Source organism: Acanthopagrus latus, chromosome 12 (genome assembly GCF_904848185.1).
Source record: "Acanthopagrus latus isolate v.2019 chromosome 12, fAcaLat1.1, whole genome shotgun sequence".
Classification (NCBI taxonomy): domain Eukaryota; kingdom Metazoa; phylum Chordata; class Actinopteri; order Spariformes; family Sparidae; genus Acanthopagrus; species Acanthopagrus latus.
The window spans coordinates 14,545,997-14,571,813 of NC_051050.1; the positions used below are offsets into that span (position 1 = coordinate 14,545,997).

At 45.8% G+C, this 25,817-nt stretch overlaps 1 protein-coding gene across 3 annotated transcripts in view; it reads right to left on the reverse strand.

Annotated features, from left to right (window-relative positions):
* Window positions 1-25,817, reverse strand: part of unc5c (unc-5 netrin receptor C) — a 127,082-nt gene that overhangs the window by 85,080 nt on the left and 16,185 nt on the right. The window lies entirely within an intron of this gene.

Here is a 25,817-nt window from a genome sequence, read left to right on the forward strand (position 1 = left end):
CTGATACGAGTGATGATAACCTCCTTTTAATTTTCCAACCTTTTAATTCGCTAATCTGCAGCTTTCAATTCAATTTGTGCTTCTTTTTTTTTTTTTTTTTTTGTACAAAACACATAACACACAATCCCTGCTCAGCAGTCCTGCCCTGTAATAAGTGGAGGTCTCAACCCAGCACTTTAATAAATGTGTTAATTCAGAGCTCACCAGGCAGAAACAATGCCAGCATGGGAGATAAATTCCCCAGCTTTCATTTCCTCTGTCTGTCTTACGGCTGGTGCTGAGCTGGAGATGGCCCGTGGGGTTGGTAGTGAGGCGGGGGGGGGCGATGAAGATCATACATCACACCGAGGCATCCCTGCGTCTCTAACATGGCTTTGTCTCTGCTCTGTGTCTGTGCATCTGTTGATGTGTATTTGCTGAGCAGTAATAATACCATATGGCCATTGATAGTAAATGATGCATATTATAATTTGGTGGCAGAGGAATAGGGACAGAAGACTTTTATATCTAGAGCCTTTTCGCACCCGAGGATGTCGCAGCCCGAAATACAACTCTGCAGCTTTCTGACAGGTTGGTGGGGGGGGGGGCCCGGCCCACGCCACGCTCCCTCCGTGTGAGCCGCCGTGTGTGTGTGACTGTCCACTACACACGGACGGGGAGGGCCTTTTTATTACTAAACGAAAGCCCTGTGGAATCGCCGCCTCTACTCAACCTGAACGTTTCTATTATTAACTCTCGGCACCGCAAAATCCTCAAGGCGAGTCTTCCGCTGGTCTGTGAGGGAAAACATCTTTACTGGATAATAGCCCTTCGTCTAATTACAATGCCAGCAATCACAAACACGCACGCGCGCGCAAAGAAGGAGGAGAGGGAAGGAAAAAAGGTGACACACATGCACACAACTCACCGAGGGCGCGCATTTGTGGAAGTTTGCTGCAGCGGTGGTAAGCCGAGCTCATTAGCGCAGGTTGCTACAACGCGGATGACACGTTATAAAGAAGCCTCAATCAGATTTACAGAGCTTATCACTATTGCAACAACCGGTGACTGCATTGGAAACAGCTTGGAATGTGACAATCATACTATATCAGTGTGTGCACAGCATAAGGAAGTAAACTCATTCGGTGGGCTGGGAGCAGAAACTCCGGTCTGTTTCATCCCCCATCCCCCCGTATTGTCTGTATTCTTTCTTTTTCACAATCTGTGTTTGCGATCTCTGATTGAGCTCGCAGCGCCGGGGTCAGAGGTTAAGTTGCTCGCGTCTGGGATTCCTCAGAAGGCTCCTCATTCCTGACCGACCCGCACCGTAAACACCGAGCCCCTTAATCTTCTCCCCGCCGCCACATAAACACGCATATGTACACACACGAGCAAAAAAGGACTCAGGTTCCAGGCCGTCGATAAAACAGCATGCCAGCCCTCTCGTGTCACTTAGCCTCCCCCCTTCCCTGTTCCCCTTTTAATGGCTTTTTGAAGGGGACTGAAAGCTTTTCTCCTGACTCTCGCTCCCAGTTTGTTTAAACAAGTTAATTAGTGGCGGTTGATCTGATGGGACTCCGGTTGCCTCTCAGGTCTGTCGCAGACTCTCCGCTGCCAGTCAGGGGGACAAAGAGACACTAATCCCAGTTAAACTGGCTGGCTGGCTGGAGGAAGTCAAAGACAACTTGACTAAACATGCTATAGAATGAAAAGAGGATCTAGAGAGAGAATAGATGCATCAAAGTCATTTAACTGCTTCGCAAAAATCAGTGTTGAAGCCTGTCGAGTCTAAAATACACTTTAAAGAGGTTCTAGGTAGTTTTGGACAACTTTACAGTCAGTTTCTTTAATCAGTTTCTTTAGGTCAATGAAGATCTTTCTCTTCCGGTTAAAATTTCGTTCCCAAAACTACGGAGTGCACCTTTAAAGGACAAGGAAGAGGCATGATTCATGTTATGACTCATCCTTCTCAGTCCTCTCTTGTGTTTTTCCTCGGGGCAGCCGAGATATCAATATTGACATCATCATTGTAAAACTCATATTTTACAGCGCCTCCTTTTATGGATCGGCATACTCATTAGCATGCAGGAGCCATTACTCCCAATCGATATATCACCAATGGCAACTCTTTCTGCTTGGCGAGAGCACTAATTATCAGGCATTTTTCCCCCAAAATTGCCGGAAACTGAGGTAGTTAAACCTGTATCCTTCAATACCAAATAATTACACCACCCATCTCTAATTTTGTATTTATTGTGAAAGTGATTAAAGATGATGTTTTGATTCAAGTCAGCAACTTTTTTTTTTTAAGATAAATGGCCTTTTTGGACCCATTTCAAACATCACAGCACTGATACAGGTGCTAAATGGCTATCTGAATACTGACTCAGGTGAAACATCAGTTCTGTGGCTCAACCTGACATGTGGAGCTCCCCTCCCCCGGGATCAATTCTTGGGCCATTTTATGCAAAATGTACATTTGGTCTCTAGGTCAACTCATACACGACAATAACTAATGACAGCTAAGCAGACAACCCTTAAGTTTACTCAGATTCGTATTACAAATACTTAGGGAGATATTTCATGTATCTGCATTTATTTTTCCTTTTTACTCCCTATATATATATATATATATCTCAAATATCTGCCCCGTCTACTCTACTTACATTTTCAAAACAGGCTTGTTGCTTTAATTTTATTGCATTTGAGGGGAATTATCGATTATACGTCACAGGACTGATTTCAACCCATCAGTGCATATTACACATGGCAGACGCAGCAAGATGAGACCATGTAGAAGACATTTCAGGACTAAGACACGCAGAGAGAGAGACTCCAGTGGGGACAAAAGGCACGCACCTTTTACCAGTCTTTTTTTTACAAGTATCTGTACTACTACTTGACACACCTTCTTCTGATCTACTCAACTCTCTCGCCAAGCGACTGTAGTCATTTAGACTATCAATACTCAGAGCAAGTAAATAGCATGCCATTACATTTCCTTCCATTGACTAAAGACAAGAGAGAAATCACTGTTTTTGGCAACAAAGGGGAAAGAATAATAGTTATTTGTCAGCTTGATTCCGGAGCTTGAAAGACACAATTCAGACTATAAAGACTTCAGACGTGTTTGAAAAAGTCAGCGTTATAATGGACTCAGATGTGCACTTTGGCAGGCACATTAAAGCGAAAAGTAAATCAGCATTTTTATCATCTCATACAAAACAGCAAGAATGAGAGGGCTCAGGGCAAGACAATTTCGAAGAACCCACTCATGCTTTCACTTTCAGCAGAACGGACTGTTGTAACGACCTATTATATATCTTCCTTCCAAAACAGACCTTCAGAGATCAGAGCTCATTCAGAAATCTGCTGCCAGAGTCCTAAAAAGAACGAACACAACTGAGCACATTGATTCATTACGTGACAAATATATTTGAAATCTTGGACAGAAATACATTTTTGATCTCCTTCATGAACATGAAACCCTATAAAGCCTTACAACTTTACCAGTGCAGGTAATCAACTGGTATCGCACCGCGAGTCAGAACCAAAATGGCTGAAAAGCTGCTTTGAGGTAATATCCTGCGCATGGACAGAAGCAACTTCATTATAATCTCAAATGCACTCCAACCTTAGTGACTTTCAAATCTAAATTAAAACCTCAGCTCTTCTCCCCAAGCCTTGATTGATTGGTTTTTCCACTGCACTTTTATTTCCTCTGTTGAATTTGGGGGCAACTTAAGAATTATAACTGCTTTGGAACTGGACTATTGGGTATTTCTAGCCTGTTATTATGTTTGTTGATTCGCATTTTATTTTCATTCATTTATCTTTATTGATTTTACTTTGTTTTTATTTCTCTTTGTTTTTTAATTTCATTCTGCCTATGTAAAGCGGTCTGAACTGCACCTGTTTCAAATGAGTTATATGAATATATATATATATATATATATATATATATATATATATATATATATATATATATATATATATATATATATATATATATATATATATAAAGCCGCCTTGCCATGTCTAATTATTGATCACAGCAAGAATTAAAATGGATTTGTAAATCCGCTCCTCAGCTGAAGCTCCGTGTTTCTTATGATTGTGCTTTTGGTCAGCTTAACTGTGAGAACTGTGGGAATAAATCATGAATAGACCTTTGTTTTCTCTGGTACAAGTTTAAAGGTGCTATAATATGTAAGAATTGGCTGACTGTCAAACTCAAACGGAGCAGCATATCTTAAGAGTAACACCTCACTGTGGCTGCCATTAGCTTGTTAGCTCGTTTAGCCGTGCATCTAGTGGTCCAGACTGGGAGCACCAGGGAAGTATTGGTGTTTACACCACAAACACAGGAGCTTTGAAACAACTGTTATAGCTTCATATGCATTTTCTTGAATGTTTTCGGCCCAAATTCCTTCATGTTCCAACTTTAAATCCATTTTCTCAAGGGCTGCCTCGGACGTCGCACACTGAACGATTCACAAAACCAAATCCAAAAAATCCATAACCTCTCTACTTAAAGATGTCAGGGCAATCAACGTCCTGGAACGGCAGTTTGTTTACTGATCCCCAGCCGAGACGAGCGAATCGGATGACCACGCAATTTCTATATTATCAAGCTCGTAAAAGAAGACTCAACTGAGAGTTAGAGGAGGTATCGCAGGGTGGTGAGGGGGAGAAACAAAAAGAAGAGGTGCATGGAGGGGTCACGTCTCTCGAGCGATGGAGCCGAATTAAAATGGCTCCGTGTGAGGAAACGCCGTCTGACATCCTCTTCAAAGGAGAGGTGAGACACATAGAGTAGGAGGAAATGCAGAATGCTGAGAAGGAGCTAAGGGGAGGCTGGGAGGGGGGAGGGTTATTGATTAAGAGAGCAAGAATGTGGGAGAGGAGGCAGCCCAGCGAGGGAGTGAAGAGGTAGAGGTAAGGAGGTGGGATGAAAAGGATGACTAAAGCGGCGAGAGGAAGCGCAACGAGGGGAGTTGAAAGCAGGTTCAGACTCAATCAGCAGGTAAAGGGGGGAGAGAGAGAAAGAGAGAGAGAAAGAGAGAGAGAGAGAGAGAGAAAGGGACGGGGCGGGCATTGTGAGCGAGACACAATTATACCCCCTCATCTCCAAAGTAGGTAAGCCTCCGGTGGCTGACGGAGCAGATGAAAGCGGAGTAGGGGAGCAAGCGACGAGAGTTAGCGATCGCGAGATAGTTAACATGTTCCCAGCCATTCCCCGGCACCCCTGCTGTCCCTGCCAGTCAGCGTGCATCCTGATCTCCTTCCTAATGAGTTGTTTACATCCACAGCGGCAGATCAAAAAAGCCTCACCTCCGAGTCATGGTTGGCGGCGTCAATACTTCCAGATACATTAAGAATCTTCAGATTTTTTTTTTTTCGCAGCGAGTCCCTCATTTGAAAAAAAAAAACACGGGCAAACACATTATTACAGCTATGAGCGCTTCTCTCTTTTCCGTAGTTCATCCCTAATTCCTCCAACTGGGATGCCTGGGGATTGTGTCAGTCTTCTCTAATGACCAAGATTAATGTTAAGTAGCATTATGGTAATGGAGGTACCAGGCCTACTCCACTTTATTAAATAAAGCTGCATGAAAATGAATACGATTATGGATTCTGCCATTGTTAATGGAGCATGGCGGAGAACAATGTTGACTTTTCTTCTCATTATTGTTTTGATATGATGATCAGGGTGTGTTCCGCCACTGGGCCAACACACACACACACACACACACACACACACACACACACAAACACAAAAAAAAAAATAGACCCAGGCAAGGCGCTCCGATCTGCATCTGGTAGCATATAATCTAGCATCACAGCGGGGACTTTAACCCTGCGTGTGCTTAGAGGTGCAGAGCGAGAGAGACAAAGTAAGAGGCGGCGAGAATTACTGTACGCTCCGGTGCATTCCCAGCACTCCCTTCAAAATTTCACCAGCAGCGGAATCGTACGGAGCTTTGAAAAGAGCTGCGGCGCTGTCGAGGCACCCCGCGAAGATCTGCAGTAGCCTAGAAATCAAAACCTCTGCTTTGAGAATTTTTTTTAAAAAATGTACAAACATTGTTCTGGATTACAATAGCGTGAATGTTTTTTTTTTCCCTGCAACCCCCTATCTGAGAGCAGCCCAGGGATCTCTACAGACAGAAACATGAGAGCGGTCTGGATTAGGCGAAGCGGTTGTTCGAGGCTCACCACCTGTGCGTGTGTGCTGTGCAGTGCGCTGCGGTGGCACCGGTGGCCAATCTCGTGAAAACGGGACCCGGGCTTTGAGGTCTCCCCTCGTGGGGATGATCTGTCCTCCGTCTCCTCTTCTCCCACCCTCAATTTCCCCTCAGAACGTGTTCACCTCCCCCCCGAGTCGCACACACCAGAGCACTTAACCTCAACAGGCCTCCCCCTCTGCTCCGTCTGCCCCCGACACAGACGCATCGTCACATCAACTCAGCTCATATTTAGCCCTGGATATGAAAGATTAATGGGGGAGAGAGCAAAGGGAGGGGTTGAATCAGCGTTCGGGTCTGCCAAAGGCCCCGTCCTCTTCCAGTCAGGGAGCTCTCACTCCTGTTCCCGTGGAACTGCAGAGGGTCTGTAGTTTTAACTGAAGTGCTGAAAGGAAGGAGGCATCATGCCGAGCTCTCCACCCTGGTGTCACTTTCAGTTTACCTTCCCCTGCTGAGAATCCTCCACCAATTATTTGGGCTACAGCACACACTGCTTTCCTTTCTGCAACAAACAATGACATCAAATACTGCGTCTTCTGAGATCTTTGAGAGGGAGAAAAAAAAAAAAACAATCTTTGAATTTTTGACAACTTTCCACGAAACCGGGGGCGCCCGAGCTGCAAATTCAAACAGCGCAAGCTCACAAATTCATTGGGATGTCTGTCCAGCAACAGCTACCGACTGTTAATTGAATATGTAGAGACTCTGTCGATAAACATTTAAGACTTCTTTCTTTACTTCTTTCTATAAAGAGATATAGCCTGGAGTAAGGTTACCGAAGGAAACACAATTGGATAAAAAGATGAATCAATGATAAAAGTAGATTACACGGTGCCGTCTATTTCTTTCAGCAATCTAAAGTCTCTTTACAATCCCTGACCTGAGACACGGCGAGGAGAGGCAGAGGAAGGAGAGACGGCGAGGAACATCCTGATGAAAAATACACACTAAGCTCCTCTCGGCACATCAAATATTAAGAGCCAATATTAGCCATGGCTTTGTCACCCCGTCACCATTGCCAGAAAGCATCCTCATGAGAGTGCACGTGTGTTCTTGTGTTCTCGTGTCTTGCGGTGTGAAAGTAATCGTCACACAGGCATGTGCGGCTCTGGCAGCTGTGAAGAGGGAGAGGTCGCTCACGGGGCATCGCTCAAAACAGGAACTCCCTCACTTTTCCTCGGGAGTTGGGGTTGAAGGGGGGGGGCGGGTTTTGGAGAGGGGAATATTTGTGCTGCGGTGGTTTCAGCTCTCAGCGTGGGAGAGGTGGTGTGGGCAGCGCAGAGCCTTGAGGAGCTGACCTCATCCAGCACAGTGGCATGACCCCGCCCATCTGAAAGTCTTCCCATAACTCTCCCTTCACACTCCGGGAAAGTGTCACAAGTTCAAATCTGTTGCATTTACACTCGCACGATTGAATGCGCCACTAATTTTTTTTTTTTTCTTTTACTGACCCACATGTCAATAACACATCCAAGCAAAACACCTTCCTAAAAGCCAGCCGAGGGCGGTGGTGACAGCACAACGCTCCCCGAGCTTCAGAGGGACTTAATGGTAAGTATTGGGGGCACTGAATAACTTCTTGCTCTTTGTGCAGCGACAGCGGAGGTTGCAGAGCATTGCAGAGTTGTCTTGAGCTCTCTCTCTCTCTCTCTCTCTCTCTCCCCAAAGCCCTCTTTCTCTTGTTTGGCATTTTCCCCCTCTTCCCCTTCACCGCCACCACCGCGGGCACTTTCGATGAGTCCTCGAGACGCTTCAAACACTCTCAGAGAAAAAATACCCCCCCCAAAAAAACTGAATATCAAATCTTGAGGGAGCGCTCGCACTGTTCCTTGAGCAGCTGCATTGGGTTTTGTAGAACACAGGAAGCTCATCCAGCGGGCAGTTCCTGGCCACTTTGTCCAGCTTCAAAAGCGATGTGGGACTCTGACTCAGGGTGGAGTGAGGTAAAGGTTCAGGGTTGGGACGACGCGAGCGGTGGCCAACTTTGACAGAGGCGCTGTGTTATGCTGCTTCTTTGAGTACCGCACGAGAGAGGTCATGCTTACATCATGTTTACAGTTATAGATCCAGTAACCGTTTGCTAAGAAATTAAAGGTGCAATACGTAAGAACTGGCCACTGCATATCACTCGAAGAAACGCTAACTGCTGCTAATTGTAGCTGCTGTTGGCTTTACAGCACAGTTAGCCGTGCAGTTAGCGGTCCAGAAGCTTTGAGCTTGACGCACAGCTGGCGCAGGAGCTTCTGACCGGGACAGGCCGTGACTAGCTGACAAATGTGTATATTTTGTGGTTTCTTTGCTCCAAATCAATTGATCAAGAAAATGATGGACAATAAATTGTAAAAGGAAAATAACCATTAGTTGCAGCTCTTGCTTAAAGCAGCCTCATATTGCCACAAACACACATTTCTACAACTACTGCTCTCCCTTCACTATCCAGCTGCAGCCCTCCTATCTCTGGACACAGCACCTTATTCATTATTCAGGTAACACGGGACTAAATCGATTTCCTGCCCTCACCCCTCACCTCTCACCTGCCTCCTCTTCCTCTCAGATCAACATTCCCCACAGAGTGCAAAGGGCCCGGGACCGCACGAGCAAGTATTCAGGGGTATTTGGCGGAATAGCCCCCATTTGAGCTGGTTTAGGATTTCACATAAACACACCTTGATCCCTAAATCTCAGCTAAGCCTGTTTCAGTTTCAAACAGCAAGGAAAAGAGGCTGCTCGAACACTTAGGCAGGCAGGCAGGACGGCTGCCGGATAGATCATGTAGAGACTCTACGCGTCCATACGTCGGGGCTGGAAAGCCCATCTGAATGTTAACGTCTCTAAATGAATTAGTATTACTTGTGCATGTGGGCACAGCGTGTTTGAAAATCCAGGTTCCACATGTGCAGTATCTCCGAGTGTGTGCGTGTGTGTTCATAACCCCGTGCCTGCATGCGGCTGCCCTCCCTACAGGGATCCGCTCCTTCAGACACATTTTCACCTCATCTGCGTTTAAGGGCATTAATATTGCACTAACCGCGGTGGCAGGGTTAAATGGATGACTGGGGGGCAAGGAGGGGGGCTGAATGTCAAATGCAATCCCTTCACTTTTTCTTCCTTGCCTCTGCCTTCCTCTGTCCTTTTTTTTTTTTTTTTTTCTTTTGCTGTGATATGGTACGACGTGAGGAGTACGGCGGGGGGATGCTGTAGTCGGCTCTCCGCAGGGACGAGATCCAGAAGCCACGGCACCAGCATGCGTTCTCTGTTTGCAGGGAATATACGATCCTTTTCATCTGCACTCACATTAGTGGCTCCTGCTGCTCTTCCGCTCTCCTCCCCTGTTGCTCGCCATCCATCTATGCATTTGCAAAAATATCCGACCAAAAGAGGCCAGGTGGAGGAAAGGAGAGGATAGCGACAGGATGTGCCGCAGACCTTCAAATGTTAACTTTCATTTCAACGGCCCTCAGCCTAGTCAAGGTTAATAATAGAAGGGCCTATTGTTAAAAAATGTAAAAAATGTTTACAAGCTTGTTAACATGGAAAAGGTCTTCCCGAAGAGCACGCAGCACAATATATCACACAAACTATCGCTGTAACATCAATCTGGTCCTGCTGGGACTGTCGTGCTATGCGGAGACCGAAGCCTTTCATGTTGCTTCGCTAATTGAGTCCCATTCCTATCATTGAATTCATCGCTGAGTCGTTTTGCGGGTAGGCTGAGCAGAAGAAGAAGAAGAAGAAGAAGGAGGAGAGGAAGAGGAAGAAGAAGAAAAGGCGGGGCTTGGCGGCCCGACAACACTGACATCAGCGAGGTCACCCTGAGGTTAGGTTAACAGGCATACGAGCTCCTGAAAAATTAAAAGCCTGAGCTCACGAAAGGGCTTCACTCGGAGCACAAGCGGCATGACCTGGAGGATATGCGAAAAAGAGTGCAGCGTAGACGGGCGAACAGACACACACACGCACGCACGCACGCACGCATTGCCGCTGGTGTTAATGCACTAGGTGTGTCGATCAGCTTCCGCATGGGTGACCCTGCAACACACCTATTGGCACACGCTCCCATTCCTCCGGCTCGGCTCGTCGGACGAAAAAAAACAAAAAAATTCGCCAGTGATTGAGCGCTCAGTGGAGTGAACAGCTGCAGATCCACACCGACAGGACAGATGCACCGACAATGCTGCTGACGGACAGATCATATCTCTTTCTCTCCTTTTCGTCTCGTTTTTTCCCCCCCTTTTTTTTTCACTCCTCTCCGTTTTCATCCACGCACGCACGCACAGCCAGCAGCAGCTGTGCTTAGTGAAGTGTGAGGTATACAGTAAGTGTTGTTATGCAGGGTCACAGGGGCAAGGTGTCAGTACTTCATCTCTGAAGTGTTAGAATGCCAATTATAAAAGGGGCTTGGTGTGCAACACAGGCAAAGGTTGGGTTTCGGAAGGTGGAGGCTCAATGAAGTCATTGTTTTCTCCTACAAAATCCCTTATATGAAAGCCGTTTCCTTTTATTTTGTTTATATTATTGAGCAAATAAAACATGATGCAAGGAACGCAAAAAAGTAGAATTCCTTATTAGATTTTACATGATCAATAAAGTGGAGTCTGATAGAACACAAAGTCGCAGCAACGACGATGCTTTAAACAAAGGTGTTTCAGCAAGGAAGCTACGATTTATCAAATGTAGATGTCTCACACACGTTTAACCACCAGCACAGTGGATCTACACACTAGAACATAGTGTATAGTGCTGTCTGTCCTTGCCGAAGTCCAGCACACTCGGAGGGAGTGCATTCAGGCTACGTCACTTCAAATGGCGAAGGATATGTGCACCGACAGGGATGTCAAGGGGCCTTCCAGTGCACCTCATAGAATATGTAAATGACAATCGTCAGGGTATAAAAGTCTAAGTCGAGCAACAGCGCAGCTGTCAGTGCTGAAAACCGTGACCTTAAAATCGGAACGTAAAATTGAACTGTGGATTTGGAGAACCATGACAACCCAACACAGGACTGAAGTTGAAGCCAGGCAGCAACTACTGCTGTCAATTGACGTGACCGAACCCGACCCAGTTATCCTCTATTAAGCAAAATAGGTCACAATGTCTCCTTCTGTTACTGAGTCATGGTATTGAATAGTGGTTGGAAAAAATGCAGAACGTAATGATTTCACAGTGAGTTTGACTTTGGATATAAGATGTCATCACGTCGTCACTTTACACTACCAGACGTCCGTGTGAAGAGAAACTTTTTTCAGATGGAACTTTTTCCAAATACCAATAAGTCTATCCTGAATCCAAGCTAACATTTGTGCCTCATTAGAAGAAATTCCTTTCCTTCACCAGAGTGGGAAAGGCCTGGGGACAGTATGAGCCCTGATCTTTGAACTTTGATGACCAAAGTATAATGAGTTAATCCTATTCTATGTATCTTTTTTAATCTCTCACATCCCAAAGCATAAATGATGCCCTTGGGGAAAGGCATCCTAACTAGCCAACGTGTGTTTATGGTTTTGAAATGACATAAACTGCAGTGTATGACGGTAAGTTCAACGTTTTATTGTGCTCCTGGCTTTATCCTTGATGGAATTACTTTGACTGCTGGAATACTTATTAAATGCCTCTCACATCTGTCAGCGGTGGCTCGTCTGTAAACAAACATGTTTTGACAGCGGAGATCCAATGAGTTGATACAGAATAATGAGTCAGTTAGCAGGGGAGGGGAAAAAAGAAAAGCTGCCAAGCCCATCTTCCTTTATTGACTATCTGCCTCCAGTGACCGAACACGCACTTTTGTCCATCTCTATTCAAAGACTTCTCTTTGAAACAATTATTAAACATACAGTGAGATTGGCTCGGCTGAATATTCAAAGAAAATGTGTTGCTACTGGAGGATAAACATGCATCCACACTTGAAACGTTTCAAGTCTTAGGTATGGTGTGTTCAGGTTGTCCGTGGGGAAACCGCGGACAATTGTTAAATTCCAGATTTTCTTGACATGTAGGACACAGGTGCATAAAATGCGGCATTCATAATTCAAAGCTCTATCTGAGATTCTTTTTTTTTTTTGTTCTTTCTTTTCCAATTCCCCGAGCCATATGTCATTTCATTTCACACGTGTTGTTAAAAATGACAAAGATTCTTCTGTTATTCATCACTTGTCACACCATTTCTAGGGTTTTTCAGTCAGAGGGATGTCATTGTTGCCGAGGTGAGCAGTTCTGCAGGGTAGAAACTACAGCGAGAGTTGGCTCCTGCGCTCGTCCCAGCAATCACCGCGGCGCCGTTTGCTAAGATGTGACTGCATACTGTCCCCCTTCGTCCCGAACACAACCAAGCACAGACGGACTCATTTGCTCAGTCTACACCGCTGAGCCTATGCAGATGTGACACGGGCTGCTGCAGATCTAGCACAAAGCAAACACAACTTACAGTAAATGAGGGTGAATAGTCTATATTCATTTGGCTGATTCAGTGAACTGGATGAAACAAGCATTTTGGTGTCGGCTTTCATCAAGGTGTAAAACACGAGATGAGCTCACAGAGTGGACTGGGGAGGGGGAGATATATTCTGGAGGGGAATCAAATCGAACAGGATGACTTAACTAAAAGAGAAGCATACAAAGTGAAACACTTTTGCTTAAACGCACATTTTTCAACCGAGATATGGAAAATATAAGGTTGGAGATCAAGCCCACAAATAAAAAAAGAGCAACAGCACATCATGAAGGAATCAAAAGAAAAGCAGACAGCTCAGTGGGGAAGAGCAACCTTGAAATTATCAGCAAAGTCACATTTAAATACCTCCTGGTTTCTTACATACAGAGTCTGTCTCTCTCTCTTTCCCTGCTCACTCCACTGTGCATTGATTTCAAACCAGGGGACAACAGGAGGCATCAGTGCAAATGGTGAAGGAGACAAGTGTGTCATTTATCGTTCCACCTCCAGGTTAATTGACAAGATAATTACAAGACTGGGGCGAAAGGATGGAAACCGACAGCCAGGGGCGCACGCATGCCTGCATTTCTAAGGCAGAAGGAGAGATGGGCTCTGGAACATGTGCACATGTTTTAAAGTGCAATTCATTACGCTGGCACTTGTATTTGTTTATTGGTAATGAGCAACTACATGGGTGAATTTTTTTCATTGGAAACTTGGCTCCAACCAAACTACTTTGCTTCTCTGACAAACATGCCAGCAGTTTTTCTAGCACAGTAGCCCTGCTAGCCAAATTGTATCACATAAACATTGTGAGAACATAATCAGATGGCAGGAACAGAAACAAATGTCAAGTTGCTGATGGTGCCAGTTCCATATGATAGAAGGCTGCAAAATACTGAAACTACGAAATGCATTTACTTTTGTGGTAACTCTATCAGTTTCAAAGAAGAACCACACAACTGGTGGAGAAAACTGGGTCTTTCTGACAAGCCATAATCATGTCTTGTCAAGTTTGCATAGAGAACATTTTACCTGACATCGCTCAAAGAGCCCACACACATCAACATGGTCATGTCCTTTAATCAGTAGTATACTGTGCTGGTGGTATCATAGTTATGGTTATTGGTTTAGTTATTTCCTGTTTTATTATCTAAATTATATCCTCTTGTTATTCGTTGTCACACTTTACCTCATGTTCACTATTGATCCTAGTGTTCTGCTTCCCTCATGTGTTCCTAGTGTTCTGTTTCCCTCTTGTGTTCCCAGTGTTCTGTCTCCCTCATGTGTTCCTAGTGTTCTGCTTCCCTCATGTGTTCCTAGTGTTCTGTTTCCCTCTTGTGTTCCCAGTGTTCTGCTTCCCTCTTGTGTTCCTAGTGTTCTGTTTCCCTCTTGTGTTCCTAGTGTTCTGCTTCCCTATTGTGTTCCTAATGTTCTCTTTCTTTCCTGTGTTCCTAGTGCTCTGTTTCTTTCCTGTGTTCCTAGAGTTCTGTTTCCCTCATGTGTTCCTAGAGTTCTGTTTCCCTCATGTGTTCCTAGAGTTCTGTTTCTTTCGTGAATTCATAGTGTTCTGTTTCCCTACTGTGTTCTTAGGGTTTTCACATCAGCCACCGCCCTGTAGCCAGCCTCTGCACCTGCACCTCACCCCCTCCTTGGTTTAGTTTGTATTTAAGTCAGTGTTGTTCCCTCACTCTTTGTTGGTCCTTCTCTTTCCGACGTGCTTTTTGGATTTTGGTGGTAGGACTTTGGATTTTTCATTGGAAATCAGCTCAGTAAAGCTGCCTGCCTCTTTGTGTCAGCATTTGGGTTCTACACAGTCCTATTTTGAACTGTGGACAGGAGCAGGCCTACCACTGGTTTTAACTTTTAGACTTATAGTTACTCTTTATAAGGCTTAGTTAAGAGCCTTTTTCAAGTCCTGAAGGGATGTTATATGAACAACACCAAATTTTAAAAAGTTGGGACACTGTGTAATTGTGGATAAAAACAGTATGCAATCATTTTCTTTTCAAAAAGTACATTAAATCGTTCAAAAATTTTCAATGAATTGTGCAGCCCTTCTTTGTGCTGTTTCAACTGAGTATATGTCAAAAAAGAACTCGCAAATGAACACATTCTGTTTTATCTTTGTTTTACAGTGTCACCTGGGTTGTCGCTGTGACACAGCTATCAAACTCCTTTTATAAGGAGATAAGACAAGTTTGTGAGATGATTATAGTTTTTTCACACACATTGTTTTTGTCTTTAGCACCATAATATTAAGATAAACTTTAATTATGGGTTGTGGATCTGTGTTTTTTTTTTTTCCCCCTTTTCTCTATATTTTTTGCTCATGGTAGGTATTTAGTGTCATTTCATCAACTTGTGGTTTAATTGCTGTGAATCACTTTATGATGATTGGCAGTCACGGCCCTGTGAATGGCTGACAGGTATCATGCAAGTAGACAAGCAAATAATAGACATGGGAGGGTGACGAGCTTCATTGAATATTTTTCCATGGCAACACGTGAGGCCGAGGTTCTCTCTTTAGTCAACCTTATTTCACACATTTATAACGTGACTTTTATGGTTGATGCAGTCATTAAAGAGAGTCTGCGGCCCAGCTCTGCACTTCAAAGATAAGTGGCATTTATCTTCCGCATAACACACATGCAATGGTCCCTAAAAATACCCCGAGATATTACCGCAAAGCTCAGGTAATGTTGTACACAAGACAGTCCTTTAGAGAATTAGCATGGAAGTCTGGTACAAAGAACCGAATGATAAATGTGGCAATAAATGTAGTGAAATGAAACTTTTTTTTGCCGAGCATTGTTCGGAACAAGCAAGACTCCTGAGTCCAGCCAAGAGGATGTCAGTGAGTCATTCATTTTGCCCCCTGGGACCACATTCAAGCTTTCTCCTCTCTGGCTTCCATTCTCTCTCTGTCCCTCTCTTTCTCTCTGGTGCTGCGGCTTTCTTCCTCCCTTGTTCAACAGCTGTGGAGCAGGGTTAGGGTCAAGGGAATCTCACGCACACCCGCACATGCACACACACAGGAAGATGTGCTACTGTTAGGCTTGAATGCAGCTGAGGGTGTGGAGTCGCAGGGCTGGATTTTCCCATGCCAATACTTAACTGCTGGGTGTATTTGAAACTGTGGGGAGACCTCCACTGCCCTTTGGATCCCTCCCCTGGCCCCTGGCCCCTGGCCCAGAGGCTGCGTCCTCTCCCCTGCTGGGACACTCAATGGACTCTGTGTGTGTGTGTGTGTGTGTGTGAGTGTGTGTGTTTGCTGTGTGTGTTAATGGCCAATCTCAGGAGGGGTTCTGTCATTCAGTTTTCAGCCATTCAGCCACCAGCCTCAACATTGCGGGCCGCCAGCCCCCTCGCCCAGGGCAAGTCATCTGTCTTTTAAAACACAAACCGCGATCTCCTCCTCCACCCCAAAAACGTATTTCCCTATGGATCCATTTTCCTCAAGTATCCAATTCATTTTTTTGAAGTTGCTATCTTGGTAAATATATCTTTCTGCCTGTTTTTCTACCCCCTCCTGCGCTTAAGGCTCACAAAATTACTGCTTGCCTCGCTCTGTCCCTCCCTTCTTCCGTCCTTGCCGACATCCATCCAGTCCCGGGGTTTGTGTAGGACATCTCCTGCAGAGGGAGTTGAAAGCATTCCTCTGCCTCCCCTGTCATCATGGCTTATTTAATAACCATCCCAATAAAGTCAACAACAAGGCCCGCGATGCAACCCCCCCTCCTTTCCACCGTGGGCCCCCCAACCCCTCGCCCTCAGGTCTGATGAATGGGGCCATCAGGCATGCCAGCTGCCCCGGAGGTGAGCAGGCTGCCCCCGCCGGGCAGCCAGGCCACCGAGCCAGAGGGAGGAAGTGGAGCAGAGCGGAGAGGGGCAGGGCAGGCCCGGCATGCCAGAACTCACACTAGGCAAAAGCTTGGACGGAAAGAGCTAGTGGAAATATGGAGAAACGTGGGGAGGGTTGGTGAAGCAGAGGGGTACAGGATGCACGAGCAAACAGGGGGCCGGACTAGACGCCAGCAACACAGTGGGCAGTGTGGATTCACTCACAACATGTTTGTGCTCACTGCTTGCTCATGACTTTCCACTTCTCCTGACAGTTGTTCAATATTCCACAAGGCAGAATGTCCACTTGGTAACATTAGTAAAGCTATGGTGGAGATGGCGGAAATCTAATTCAGAAAATTTGCATTTTTACAAGGTCCTTTGCATCAATTATAGAAAATGTAAAGCTTGTAAATGTATCATGGTGGTAACTGAGGAGCCTAGTGTACTTTGTGACTGTCATGTAGACCTGCAATGATTCGGGTTGGGGTTATTTTTCATTATTTATCATTCATTAGGTGTCTGGACTGTAAGTTGGACAAAAGAAGCAATTTCAAGAGATCTGTTTGGGCTGTGTGGCATTTCATCCACATCATTGGTAATGAAAATAATCATCAGCTGCAGTTCTGCTCTTATGTCGTATTGTAAGTGCATGAATTGCATCGTGTATGGTTTGATTTTGCATCTGGAACAACACCATTAGCTTTATGTATGTGTAAGTTAGAGCCAGGCAAAGTAGATAAAAGTAGAAGAGGGATGTTGTGAGGCAACATTGTGAATCCTTAATTGGGCAAACAAACATGGAGCATGCACGCACGCATACGCATTAATCTGCAAGGCCACACTCATGAATTTAGAGGAGGATGATAATTAGAGCGGCCAACGCGTGGTCATACAGCACAAACACGTGTGAGTGACAACTGCTTCCCCAGCAGGCGGCTTAATACCAGAGCAGGACTTCGCAGAAAGCACGATGAGCTTTGATTATTGGCAGGCCAAAGTTGTTTCCATACTACCTGTCATAATTCTTGACTCGGCCCAAATTTACAGCATATGTGATCCCCTCCCATCCACTCCTGCCAAATAGCTAGCCATGCCTCCTATTCATTACACGGCAGTCTCCCTGTGCCACTCGTAAGGCTGCTGCCAGCCTTTGGGTCTGTTGTGTGGATACAGAGCTGGTAAATTGGTCAAAGCTACAAAGCTCGCCGAGAAAAATCTTGACAGAGTGGGAAAATATCAGAAGCCGAATGTTTCCCCATCGCACATGAATCTTGAAGAGAAAGAGGAAGACATCCAGGATGAGGGAATGTTAGTCAACTGGGACCGCGCGTCAAGCCGGCTAAGACATATGGCTGAAGCAATAAAAAGTACAGTATCGACATTCACAACATCATTTTTCTTAATCTGAGCTGCTGGGGGGGGAGACTGGGTAGATTTACTCAAGGATAGTTTGCCCGCTAGAATCCTCAGACTACCGCTCCCTTTGATTTGCTGTGGAGTTGCTGCTATATTCCCCTGCAGCCGCTGGGTTAGCTGCTTTCCTACCTGTTTAAAAAAAAAAAAATCTTTTATCTCCATCCAGCTCACTTTCTCTCTTTACGTTCCCATCCCTCGCCATTGGGGAAATCTTTATTTTCGCATCCAAGCAAACATTTTTATAAATGCAAACAGGCCCTCTGAAGACAGCTTCAGAGGCGAGACCTGCCCTGTACCTGAAAGCGCAGCGGCACGTCTCTCCTGGCCCCGGCCCTCAGAGTAAGCACAGCTGTGTTGAATATTTCCCTCACTCCTCAGTTCATTTGAGGGTGATCTGAGCCCGGTTAGCCCCCAGGACATGGAGTGGTAAACAGGCTTGACTATCAAAGCAAACCACCCCAGTCAGAAAGACTGGAATATGAGCTCTTGACCACTGAAACTGTGTATGCAGGCAGGCGGGCAGGCAGCAGGCAGTCAGCAGCTGGGCAGAGCTCAAAGACTCCCTGACAGCAGCTGACTTGACCTAGTGCTTCCAGGCTGAGAAAACAAGATTCCCCACATCATCAGTGGGCAGCAGAAGGATTGTATGTCCACCATTACTGTAAGCACTGTACTCTAATGGGGAAATGGCCTTAACTAACCTAATAACCGCACTGGAACTAATTGATTACGCGTTGGGAAATTCAACTTGTTTTGGGTGTTTATTTTCCGCAAATTCTCTAAAAGCACTGTAGCTCAGTGGTCGGCTTTTGTCGCCTCACAGCTAGGAGGTCCCAGGCCCCTGTGGAGTTCACAGTTTTCCTCCCTATGTTGCCATGGGGTTTCATTCCAGGTCAGGTCAAGTCTCCTGACAGTGCCCTTCAACTTCTAGCACTGGCTAAAACTGATGTTTGCACCGCACAGTGTCTATCTTCATGAATGTCAATAATCCATCCCCGTCTGGCACAATCTTGCAGTCGTGTCCAAAACTTGCTAACCTTTGGATCCTCTCGCAATACGCGGGAAACGATACAGGCAGAATGTGTAGAACTGAGGATCTGTCGAGTACAAGTACATTTTCCTCCTTTCTAAACTCAGGTCCAATAGTTACAACTCATCATCTGGCTCCAGTCAATCCTCAGGTTAGTCATTTGGCCGGGGCTCGACCACACAAGTCATTCATTGTGGGAAAAAAAAAGACAAACAACTGCTTTAATGGCCCGGCGTCCACGTGGCGAAGAGGCCGAGGAGGCAGGCAGCAAGGCACCAGAGCGGCCGTACTGCGACTGCCCACATCCTCAGTTCGACCCATCACCTAAACACAGACTCGTGCTCCAGGGGAAATGACTGGATGCATTTAGCTCCCCTCATCACAGAGTACTATTCATCTTCAGGAAATAGCATGCCCTGTGAGGAGTGTTTAACTCGAGAGCGTCGGAGGAGACAGAGCTGATGTCCTGACCGCAAGCGTCTCAGAGAAGTCAGTGGGAAAACCGGAAAGAGTTTCTGTCTTTTTTTTTTGACGTGAATGAGTAGCACGCATCTACACCAAGATGAGTATCTCCATCAAGTGAACTGGTTTATGATTGAGAAGCGCAGACCCCGGGTCGGTGTCATCGTCGCACAATCATATTATCTCATTACGGCGCGCGCGAGGCCACAGCCCCGGGGACAGATCTTCACCTCTGTCAAAGCCGCGTCAACCTCCATAAATGTCTCCCCCTGCACAAGGCCTCTCTAAATGTGTGCACATATAATTGGAGGGCTAAAGCTAATTAATGCTAACAGGTCCATCACAGCCTGCCCAGGGTAAACAAGGATTAAGTTCAGACAATTTATGTTCCCGTGGCCTGACACGCATGTGGAAACATCATTAGTCAGCGCAAACACAGTCAATTCTTTTCACACATCCAGCGTCGGAGAAACACATGTTTGATATAACCGACTGCTTGTGTGAGCTGTTGAAGTGTATGGACGGGACAGGGGGGAGAACAAAAAAAAAAAAAAAAAAAAAGTCATGTGGAAACACTGACTTCATGTATTTCTTTCACACACAGCTGGGCATGTTTTGCTGAATATGGCACCGAAATTAGCAGTGATGTCAATGATGGATGTCCCTCTGCAGGCCGCACCTCAGAACCTCCCTTCAGAGGACTTGCAACATCCGTCTGGAATGGACTTCATTTGCAGAGCGGTGGCTTAAACCACAGTCATTGTGACACAGGATACATTGAAAAGACTCTGAGGGCTGAGTCCCTTTCATGTCAAAGGAATGACATGAGCGAACGGAGGAAGTATTTTACGGGAACGAATGAAAAAAAACAAAGGATGAGGGGGCACTTCAGGAATCTGCTGTCTTATGCGTCCCTCTGGCCCCCCGACCGATTCAACTCCCTCACTATGCTCAGCTCAATATCCTTTAATTTCTCTGGTGTTTACAATGTAATTTCTGCCGAGGACTTAACAAGATCTTTGAGCTTCAATTGGTTCTGCTGGGAGAGCGTGGAAAGGCCGTCTCTCTCACAGAATGCGACGCCCTCCATTCTATACTCCACCCGTGTAACAGCTTCCTCCTCGTCCTCTCTATTCCAGCTGAAGTGCCGTTTCCTCGTGAATGGGCACAATAAGCTACAAAAAATAAACAGTGAGAACTAAAGAGAGAGTGACAGGGAGAGAAAGACCGTACTGTAAGGCGAGTGTGTGTGTGTGTGTGTGTGTGTGTGTGTGTGTGTGTGTGTGTGTGTGTGTGTGTGTGTGTGTGTGTTCTTGTTAAGCTCCTCAGAGGTGGGTGAGGGCTGTGAAAGGCCACATTGTTGATGTCAAGGCCAGTCAGCATCAAAGGGCTGATTCAGGTTGTGAGAGGCGTCTCTCTCACCCTCTCTCTCTCTCGCCACACACACACACACACACACACACACACACACACACAGACACACAAACACACACTTTTCCGCTCAGCCCCCCGAAGACCCCCGAAAAACATCATGGTTTACTGTTCCCCCTCACAGCCAAAGAACAATATTTGGAGTTGACGTGTAAACTCAGAGTGAGGTCAGGGGGCACGCAGTAACACGGTTCAGTGTGTGTGTGAGTGAAAAGCGAAGTGAGGTTTCCCTCGTTCCCCCGACTTCCACTTGACTCAGACGCGTCATTCATGAATGTTATGTTGTCTCTGGTAATGTACGGGAACAATTCAACTTCAAAAAAAAAAAGAAAGAAATTCCGCACACATTTATTCGGAATGGGTAACAAAGTCTGTCCTTTCAGGGGTACCGATTCACAGTAGATCAAAGGGGCTCTCTGTAATTTAAATGTATTAATCACGTTGCTTACAGACCACATGTGGGAGGATTGTAAGGTGAGGTGAAGACCTTCCTCGCCTCTACAAGAATGTGATTTTATGAGTCCTCTCGAGTGCCTCGTAGCTAACGTTAATTTACAAATGGAGTCTGCTCACAAACTAGAGACCGGTTTCTGCAACACAGAAGTTCCAAAGACCTCCTTTGACCAATGTGTGCCAAATTTCATGACCTGGGAATACACCCGGATTACCGAGAGAAACTTCTGAGTGTAAGGAGATGACGTCAACGCACTGGATGCAGTATTTGTAGTGCAAAATGCAAAGCTAATCCTGTCAAACGCCACAAAATACTGAACAAGCTGACGAGTTTATGGGGTGCGATAGCCTGCGGCGGCTGTAGCTAACGTTAGCATGCCTGCGCCAAAGAAGCTGAATCCTACATGGCTAAGAAAACTTTGACTGAGGCAACAGCAATATCATTTACATGTAAAGGTATTTCATTAGCTAGCTGGACAAGTTGTTGTTGTTGGAGCTAACGCTGTTTTTTTTTCACATTCTAAGTTGATGCCATCTTTGGAGTTTTACTAGCGTTAGCCAACACAGCGGGCTGGAGGATACAGGGTCGGGTTTGGGAGAAGAAAGAGGAATTTCTGTGTTGTGTAAAAGGCACTGAATATATGAGGCACGGTACTGTAATTCCAGGTACTGGTTGAAATGTGAACTCTAACCTCACTACAACACGCAGAAATGGTAGTTTTGGGGTATGCAGATAATATTTGTCACAAACTGCATCATCTCGTCATTTCATTCATAGCAGGCAGCGGGGAAAACCCCGGGGCTTATTGGGCTTTAATTACACCCACCAAAGTGCATTATATTGGTGACTTCCGTGCGAAAGTGTGCACGTCTGTAGCGCGCGTGTGTGTATGACGGCATTAGCGCACAAATTAGTAAAGTTAGACACCAGGAGCTGCGCCACCGTGTCAGGATGAGATTTAACGAGCTTTAATAACAAGCTTTAATGAGCTTAATTAGGAATCCATGCGATCCCCATGGAAACGCCTCAACCCCACAGAACCCGGCTCCGGGTCTGAGGAGCTTTCAATTGGATTACTGTGGCTAATGTCACTGAGACACAACAGTGAAAACAAACAGAGCGCTGGGAGGAGAGGCAGGGTGAGGAGGGGATGAGGTGGGATGAATGGAAAAAAACAGGGGATGGATGTCAGAGAGAGAGAAAGAGAGGGAGAGAGAGTGAGACAGAGGGAGCTTTGGCAGCAGAGGAATACCTGCTGAGGGATGATGGGAGGAGGAGGGATAACCAGCAGAACCAGTAGGATTAGTGTCGCGCGGAGATTTGGCTTGTGCACCGGAGACACAGGAGGACGAGCTCCTACCTCCACACCTTTTACACACCAGCGATAATTGCGCTTCCAAACATAACTAAACCCTGCTTAGGCTGTCACTTATGTTTTTAACATCAACACCCTGACTTATTTTCCCCCTTTCCCCTCACTTTCACAGAAGAGGTGGAGCTTTTTACGCTTTGTGTTTATTTTGAATACGTATAAATCGAAGGTGCAATGTGTCTGAATTTTTGCTTGTACCGTTCAAAAAAAAAAAATCCTTAAAATTCTCAACAGAATGTGAAGAAACAGCAGTGTTGGTGTTGAAGAGATACCGTATCTACAGTAGTTCACATGCTAACCAGCTAGCCCCAGGCCTGAAAACTGAAGCTGTCCCAGGCTCCTGTTGCCCTCCAGCAGTCAGGCTAGCTGCACGGCTAACTGAGCTAAGAAGCCAACGGTAGCTATAGTTGAGAATCTATAAACAGTTCATAGTTAGCAGTGGCTTGCAGTTACTATGGCGATATGCCGTCCCTATTTGATGGGTGTATGAATTCAAGGTGGCAGATTCTTACTTAATGCACCGTTAATAAAAACCTAAGTAGTGAGTAAGTAAACATAAAACGAAAAAAACGGCTTCTACTTTTATTTCTTGTTCAATTCACACCAGTGCAAATGTGTTGTATAAATGAGGGGAAATGGAGCGGTATATTTCCACCAACCTCCATTACATATCAGCGTTCCACCCGAATGTTAAAAAATAAATAGAGTGAAAGTTGACAGAGAACATGCTATATATGGATAGAGGGAAGTAATAAAGTCAGGAAATTTTCATACATGACTCATTAGGAGGCAAATGCATCGAAATAACATGAAATAAGAGTCACCACAGAGGTACAGAAGAGTCACAAAGGCTATTTTGATAACGCAAAAGTTCAAGTAAAGTAGTTGTTGGACCTTGCACTTTTAAACTTTTCCATTTTCCTTCCTGTGCCAACTTCTGTACATCCGCTTCAGACCGGTGCAACATTTCAAGTCTAACCCGATTTCTCTCAACCTCCCTCGGCCTCCCCAGGATCAGTTTGCCTCGCGCTGACCACAGCCCGGTTCTGTAAAGTGCAGTCCGACAATGACGGAGTGACCTTTCAGATAAGCATGATAAAGCTGCCCATCCCAGCTCTTCTCTCTTCCTCTCCTGTCATGTGCACGCACACACACACAAATTTGATCGCACATGGAGGTGAGCACACACACTGGCATATCTGATGACCTACTCCCTGACAAGTCCTCCCCGAGGGATTTTCACACACATGCACACAAGCTACTCCTCGTCTCAGGATCATGGGGTGTCATCTGGCAGGTAGGGTATCACTGGGACCCTGGGAGGTGGGAATACGGGGGGGCTGACCTCAGCGGCTATATAAAGGTCACAGAGGTCTCCTGGACAACACAGTGCATCTATACATTGTCAGCCTTGAGCTGCAGGGAGGTCATCTTTCACCATCTATCTGCTGGATTCTCCCATGCCTGTAGCAAGTCCCTTCATGGTCTCTCGCTATATATAGTTCCCTCGCTTCCCAGGGTTCTTTGTGATGTCCTGCTGCGGTGGAAAGAGTCTGGGGCTCATCATTATAAATCAGCCTGTTAGAAGGAATAAAATTTTAAAGAGCCGCTGCCTGGATCCAAACTGAAGTCTCCATTAGGGAGCCCAGAGCAAATGGTTGCTTGCATGGCAACTCGCTGCAAATCAACACAACAGCCTCTTTAATCACCCTCCATGTCCTTTTTTGTCTACCTCTCCTCTCTGGGCCGAGTCCAATAAAAAGTTTTGGAGGAGGAATATCATCACAGGTGCGTTTACTAGGTCACGTGAGCAAATTTATTGGTCATTTCATCTGCATCTCCCGCATCCCCTGCCTTCATCCGCAGCGTTGGTCAAAATACTTCCCAGACATATATTTTTTTAACCTTGCGTAGGTCTTCTATAGGTCAGCAGAGATTAGTGGGCAGAGAGGAGGAGAGTGTAAACTCATCTTATCACGCTGCGGTCTCTGGCAAGAGACAGGACTGCTGACAGTACACTGATAGCGGGCGGTGGGGATGTGCGGAAGGCAGAAACACAAACAGGGCCACACAGCAGGAGTGCCCGGAGAAGTCACTGATTAGAAGCCAAAGAGGCAGATACAGAGAGTCTGACAACAGAGCCTTAAAAAACAAAAGATGCAGCGCAATACGCCAGTCTCACAGCACCCATGCACACAGACACACGCAGAGACACACAGACTATGATTTCATTTCATGTCAGCCTTGAGGGAGGGCTGAACTACTCGCCTCATCATCCTCCTTCTCGATCGCTCTGTTCTTGGCCCGCTGCACGCCTCCGGGGCCAGCGAAGGCAGCGATTAACGACAACAGGGAGAGTGTGTATAAGTGTGTAAGTGTGTGTAAGGCCTGATCGTTAGAGCGGCCAACTTGTGTAATACAATTACAGAGGCTGCAGAGAAACTGCTAATGTGCACGCAGGCAGCTCTGTCATATGGATCAGGTATTGAGTTTTCTCTGCTTAATTCACTTTCCAGCGCACACATGGGTGCATTAGTTAGATTAGAGTAGCGGGAGGGGACGGGAGGTGGGGTTGGTCTACCGCCGAGCCGGGCAGATTTGTTTAGTGGTGGCTGTCAATTACAACCCTGACCCTTGCACTAAATGGCTGCGCGTCCCGCGGAAAAAAGGGAAGGAGACAAAAGCCAGATGAGATTGGTAAAGACACGGCCATTTGCTGCGGAAGATAACAAGTGGCATGTTGCGGAGTAAACAATGGTCAAAACACTGCGCGTAATGCTACACCAATAAAACAGAGTGCTGGGGCCTGAAAAGGCAATGTGACCATCAGGAAGATTAGTCGGGGCAGTGTTATCACTCGAATGCTGCGGTAATGGGACAATACAGGGCCGGTGGTGGAGGGGGTACTTAAAAATATGAAACGAAAACAAATTATTCGATTTTGCTCTTTTGAAAAGTCTTGTGCAATTCAAGAGACTGATTGTGGATGCAATCACTCAAAAACTACTTACCCCCGTTTGCTATTTATGGATTGCATTGTGCTACATAAAAAGGAAAACTTTGGGCCATAATTTATTTATCCTCTGCAGTGCGCTGGCCCAGTAAGTATTCTGATAGTACTTTCATTTACAACATGTAGAGCCGCAACAAAT